This window comes from Lontra canadensis, unplaced genomic scaffold, assembly GCF_010015895.1.
Source record: "Lontra canadensis isolate GAN:19392208 unplaced genomic scaffold, GSC_riverotter_1.0 scaffold9, whole genome shotgun sequence".
NCBI classification, from domain to species: Eukaryota; Metazoa; Chordata; class Mammalia; order Carnivora; family Mustelidae; genus Lontra; species Lontra canadensis.
Window position 1 is genome coordinate 4,108,132 of NW_022631003.1, and position 7,104 is coordinate 4,115,235.

At 35.9% G+C, this 7,104-nt stretch overlaps 1 pseudogene; it reads left to right on the top strand.

Moving 5' to 3' along the window:
* Positions 1-5,210: 5,210 nt before the first annotated feature.
* On the top strand, positions 5,211-6,434 carry LOC116866404 (annotated as a pseudogene).
* Positions 6,435-7,104: the final 670 nt, after the last annotated feature.

The following is a 7,104-nucleotide window of genomic DNA, read 5'->3' on the forward strand; positions in this document are numbered from 1 at the left end:
GAACAGTCTGTTCTTATATTAGAACCATTTGTCTTTTGTGTATATTACAGGTTTCAAATACTTCTCAATATGTAATTATCATTTGTATTTTCTTTTTACTATTTCTTGGAATTCAGGTTTTAATGTGCTCAAAGTTAATAATGTTTTGAGTCATAATTAAAATTTTCTCTGGTTATAAAATGATTTGTTGTTGCCTTCTTTAAGTACATGGTGGTTTACATTTCCACATTTTTATCTCTGATCCATTTGGAATTTATTGTGGGGTATGGTGTGAGATACAAATCTAATTTTATCTCTTCTTAAGTGACTATTCACAACAAACTTAGTAAAAAGTCCTTATTTCCTCACATATTTATAAATATTTCATATATGACAGGGTTATATTCCCCCAAAAAGTCACTGGACAAAATTCAACCTTCATTCTGGATTAAAACTTTAGTTCAACTAAATAGGATTGGTGGATATATTTTTAGCATACTATCCTCTTTGGTTTTTGGTTTTTGTTTTAAATAATTATTTTCTTCCCAGAACAAGATCTGCTTGGGGGTTGAGTATACCTTCCTGTTCACTGATTTTAGACTTGACTATACAACTTGCTCCAATAAAACAAGGTAGAAGTACTAGTTCTAAGCAGATACTTCAAAAAAGACACGTTTACACTTTCTTTTGTTGAACTCCTGACCTTCATATGAAAGTAGTTTGTTCCAAAGAGTGGAAATTTTTTTATTTGTGCAGTTGATACCAGATTTCAATGACATTCCTTTTCCTATTCTCTGTAACTTGTAAGAAACATTTAGTTAGATATTTTCAAGTTCTGGCAGATGTACAATATGAATCTATATATTGTTCAGTTGTTTTTTATTTCACCTTGGTGTAAGAGGTGATTTTTAAAGAGTTTTTATTTTATTTCCCAGTGGCGGAGACTTGCTGCTTCTACTTCTCCTCCTTCAGTTTTTCCTTTTATAATAATTACTTTATTTATTTATTATTTTTTAAAAAGATTATTTATTTATTTATTTATTTGACAGACAGAGATCACAAGTAGGCAGAGAGGCAGGCAGAGAGAGAGGAGGAAGCTGGCTCCCTGCCTCAAAGAGAGCCCGATGTGGGGCTTGATCCCAGGACCCTGGGATCATGACCTGAGCTGAAGGCAGAGGCCTTAACCCACTGAGCCACCCAGGTGCCCCTATAATAATTATTTTAAAATCTAAGAAATGGAATTCAGGAAGACAGAAGTAGTTATATGAAAGAATATGGAAAGGTAATTAGGAATTCTGAATGTGGGTGAAGAATAAATAAGACCAGGAACAATATTAAAAATGCAGCAATGTCCACAATAACCAAACTGAGGAAAGAGCCAAGATGCCCTTCAACAGATGAATGAATAAAGAAGATGTGGTCCATATATACAATGGAATATTGCTCAGCCATCAGAAATGATGAATACCCAACTTTTGTATCAACATGGATGGGACTGGAGATTATCCTGAGTAAAGTAAGTCAAACAAAGAAAGTCAATTACCATATGATTTCACTTATTTGTGGAACATAAAGAATAACATGGAGTACATTAGGAAAAGGAAGGGAAAAATGAAGGGGGATGAATCAGAGGGGGGGATGAACCATGGAAGACTGTGGACCCCAAGAAACAAACTGAGGGTTTTAGAGGGAAGGGGTGTGGGGAGATGGGTTGGCCTGGTGATGATATTACAGAGAGCATGTATTGCATGGAGCACTAGGAGTTATATGTAAACAATGAATCTTGGAACCCTACATCAAAAACTAATGATGTACTATATGGTGACTAACATAACATAATAAAAGATAATGAGAAAAAAATAAGAAAAAAAATTTTTTAAGAAAAAATGTTTTAATTAAAATATGAACTAGGTATATAGATAAAGGAGGACTGTACTCCCCCCCCAGAATCAGTCAAATAAGATCCTTATCAAGACATGTCTTAGTAAAAGTTTTGAATTTCAAAGAGAGGAGGATCAAAGTCTATAAACTCTAAACAAAAATATAATAGCTTTGAATTTATACCATATAATAATAAAATGCTAAAAGGCAGTGGAGTGATGGTTAAAGGTATTGAACAAACCAGTTTAAAACTCAAGAATTCAGGGTGCCTGGGTGGCTCAGTGGATTAAAGCCTCTGCCTTCGGCTCAGGTCATGATCCCGGGGTCCTGGGATTGAGTCCCACATCGGGCTCTCTGCTCAGCAGGGAGCCTGCTTTCCCCTCTATCTCTGCCTGCCTCTCTGCCTACTTGTGATCTCTGTCTGTCAAATAAGTAAATAAAATCGTAAAAAAAAAAAAAACTCAAGAATTCTGTAGAAAACCAAGGATTTCTTCCTACATGGTAATAGATCATTAGGTTCTCAGACATACAAGGACTCAGAAAATATACCACATATGCACTTATTAAATGCACTATTAATGCATGCACACACACACATACACACACATACCTCCACACACATATACATCTTTAAGATCTGTTATATTTAACAAATATTATAATTCGGCAGGGATTCTGCCAAGATTTAAGAGAAGTTGGTGATGAAAACAGAAGTAGACACTATTTTCATGGAGCTTTACAGAGAAAAATACAAAAAAAAATCAAACAAACTAAAATAAAGGACATTTAGTATAAAAACTTTTTAAGTTTTAATACAGTTGGTTCTTGATTTTGGAAATTCATTTTATTTGTTCAGTTTTTCACTTATGGGTTGGATAAATTTTGGTTCTCAATTTTTAGGCTAATGGAAAATGTGATTTTTGAGCCACATCCTTAAGCCTACAAGTCACATGAAATTTTTTATATTTTTAATTTATTTTTAGTTTTTAAAAAAGATTTTATTTATTTATTTGAGAGAGAGCAAGTGAGAGAGAGAGAGAGAGAGAAAACAAGCAGAGAGAACTGCCAAGCAGGGAGCTGGATGCAGGGCTGGATCCCAGGACCCTGGGATCATGACCTGAGCCGAAGGTAGAAGCTTAACTAACTAAGCCACCCAGATGCCCCATCTTATGTTTTGATAAAAACAACTTGGAATTATTGTGCTAGAAGAAAAACGAAGTAAAAACTAAATATTTGCCCTCTGCAGAAAAGGCATTCTTGACAAATATGGAAATTTAAAGATTTTTGTGTTGACCACTGTTAAAATTCATATGTAGAATAACTGCAACTATGTAAAGTATAAATTTGCATATCAATAAAAGATTATTCTTTTAAGGGTCTATTTGTTATAGAGGTGAACCTATTATAAATAATATAACAGGACATTAGTATACTTACTATACAAAGAACTGATCAAACTTTATTAAGTGACTTATTGGAATCTATTTTTAAAAAATCAAAGACCTGAAAAGACAATTTACACAGCATCAAGTTATTTTACTAAATAATGTGTAACCTCCCTGGAAGAAAATTTAAATTGGTTTAAATATTGAGATACAATTTTTAGCCTCTCAAAACAAACACATGAAAACATATAATCTACTGACAGAAGACTTTTAATTTGACATTACATTTCTATAATGGAATTTATTTTGATAATGCCCATCAAAAGATTTTGATGTTCCCTGATGTGGGTGCTTAGATGGGTGAAATAGGTGAAAGGGATTAAGAGAACACTTATCAAGATGAGCCAGGGTTGGGAGTGGGCTGGGTGGCTCAGTTGGCTAAGCATTTGACTCTGGATTTGGGCTTAGGTCATGATCTAAGGGGTGTGGGATCAAGCCTGGATTGGGCTCTATCCTCAACACCACATCTGCTTGGGATTCTCTCCCTCTTTCTACCCTCCCCCCAAGCATATAGACATACATAAATTAATTAATTAAATGTTTAAAAGAAAGATGAGCACTGAGTAATACAAAAAATTGTAGAATCATTATTGTACACCTGGAACTAATGTAACATCATATGTTAACTAAGAGTGGAATTAAAAAAAAAAGGCTTCCGGGTGCCTGGGTGGCTCAGTGGGTTAGGCCTCTGCCTTCGGCTTAGGTCATGGTCTCAGAGTCCCTGGATTGAGTTCCGCATCCGGCTCTCTGCTCAGCGGGGAGCCTGCTTCCTACTCTCTCTCTCTGCCTGCCTCTCTGCCTAATTCTGATCTCTCTCTGTCAAAAAATTTTTTTAAAAATTTAAAAAAAGGCTTCAATGTTCATAATTTTGTACCAATAATTCTACTTATATAAATTTATCTTAGGCATTACATTAATAACATGGATATAGACATTCCTATAAGGGTGTAACATATAACAGCACTTCAAATAAGTGCTTTTGGATGTCTGGATAAACTTGTTATTAGATTACAGAAGGAAACAACTCTCTCCCAGATTTCCACATGGCCAAAAGGAATAAACAAAGGAGGAAAACCAGTATCCGTGCTGAAAAAGTCAGTCTTTCAAAGCTTTAGCAAATCTATGTTAGTATGCCTGCAGAATGAATTTCTTATATGAAGATATAAATGTGGGAGAAGCAATGGGGAAGATACTCATAACATTACCACAGATTCAAAACAGAACCTTGAGACCAGCTCATACAAGATATAAAGACTCTCAACTTGCATAGACCACATCTCTCAGAATGAGAAACAGGGTAGGTGGATTAGAAGCAGTGATCAAATAAATTGAAGAAAACATTTTTGACCCGGGAAAATTTCTAAACTTCTTTTTAAAGCAATTTTAATTAAGATTCCTTTTAGACAAATTCTGATAAAAAGGATAAAGGATGAAACAAAACAAAACTCCACAAATACTTTTAGAACACAAATCAGATTTTCAGCACACATCTGTGCATTATTGAGCAGGAAAAAAAAAGATTTTTTTTTTTTTTAAGATTTTTATTTATTTATTTGACAGAGAGAGATTACAAGTAGGCAGAGAGGCAGGCAGAGAGAGAGGAAGGGAAGCAAGCTCCCTGTTGAGCAGAGAGCCTTATGTGGGGCTCAATCCCAGGACCCTGAGATCATGACCTGAGCTGAAGGCAGAGGCTTTAACCCACTGAGCCACCCAGGCGCCCCCCCGCCAAAAATAAACTTTTAAAATAAAAAAGATTCCATGTTCAGAAAATATTTATCCAACCAAATTATCATTCTTTTACAAATGTCATATGACACGATTCTCAAGCATTATGAAGCCAATACACATTGTGACTGAGTGATCATCCTTAAAGTGACCCCCACTCCCACTCCCACCACCAACATCATGTCTAAATCAGAGTCTCCCAAAGATCCTGAAAAACTGTAGAAGCTCTTCATCAGAAGTTTGAGCTTTGAAATAACTGATGAGAGTCTGAGGAACAATTTTGGACTGGGGAACACTTATGGACTGTGTGATAATGAGAAATCCCAACACTAAGCACTCCAGAGGCTTTGGGTTTGTCACCTACGCCACTGTGGAGGAGGTAGATGCAGCCATGAATGTGAAGTCACAGAAAGTGGATGGAAGAGTTGTAGAACCAAAGAGGGCTGTCTCAATAGAAGATTTTCAAATACCTAGTGCCCACTTAACTGTGAAAAAGTTTTTTGTTCATGGCATTAAAGAAGACATTGAGGAACATCATTTAAGAGATTATTTTGAATAGAATGGGAAAATTAAGTGATTGAAATCATGACTGACTGAGGCAGTGGCAAGAAGAGAAGCTTTGCTTTTGTAACATTTGAGAACCCATGACTCTGTAGACAAGATTGTCATTCAAAAATACTACACTGTGAATGGCCACAACTGTGAAGTAAAGAAAGCCCTATCCAAGCAAGAGATGGGTAATGTTTCATCCTCCCAAGGAAGTCAAAGTGGTCCTGGAAACTTTGGTGGTAGACATGGAGGTAGTTCTGGTGGGAATGACAACTTTGGTCATGAGGAAACTTCAGTGGGTGAGGTGGCTGTGGTGGCAGTTGAGGTGATGGTAGATATGGTGGCAGTGGGATGGTTGCAATGGATTTGATAATGATGGTGGTTATGGGGGAGGCAGCCCTGGTTACTCCGGAGGAAGCAGAGGCTATGAAAGTGGTAGACAGACTTACAGAAACAGGGCAGTGGCAATGGTGAGTGTGGCAGTTAGGATAGTTATAACAATGGAGGAGGCGGCTATGGTGGTGGTAGTACAAGCAACTTTAGAGATGGTGGAAGCTCTAATGATTTTGGCAATTACAACAATCAATCCTCAAATTCTGGATCCATGAAAGGAGGAAATTTTGGAGGTGGAAACCCTAACCCCTCTGGTGGTGGAGGGCCAATACTTTGCCAAACCTCAAAACCAAGGTGGCTTTTGTGTTCCAGCAGAAGCAGTAGCTATGGTGGTGGCAGAAGGTCTTAATTACTGCCAGGAAACAAAGTTTAGCAGGAGAGGTGAGCCAGCGAAGTGACAGGGAAGGTACAGTTTACAAAAGACTTGTGACCTCAGTCAAGAACAGTGGTGGCAGGGCCTAGATGCTACAAAGACATGTTTTTAGATAGTACTCATGTATGAGCAAAATACTTAGGACTGTATTTGTGACTAATTGTATAAAAGATTATTTTAGTTTCTGTCCCGTGGAAAGTATAAAGCATTCCAACAAAAAGTTTTAATGTAGATTTTTTTTTTGCACCCATGATATTGATTGTTAAATATAATAGTCTGATCATGACACTGAATAAAGGTATCTAAAAAAGGGGGGGCCAACATACTTCCTTTAAAAAATTAGTCAAACAGATAACTTCAATTGACTGAGTGATAAATTATATTAAGAATGGAAGAACAAAGAGATTGTGATTTTAAACGGATATCAGTTGAAATATAGAAGGATGTAGTCTAAAAATTCCTGGGGTTAAAAAATAACATAAAGCTTAAACATTATTCTTAACAGGAAAATAAATTATTTAAAGATATTAAGATAATGTAATTCTCAGATAACAATACCAAGAAACTAAATATGTGGAGAAAGACCAAACTTGTCACTTATGAAAATAAATGGATCTAGGTTAAAAAATATTTGTATGTATATTGAAGTGCTGGATGTCAATTTACTGGATGAAATAAACTTGTAAGAATACAATTATTAAAATAGACTCTTTCATACTCCTGGGTCCTGAATACCATCTAGATTAATAGATTTTCAGT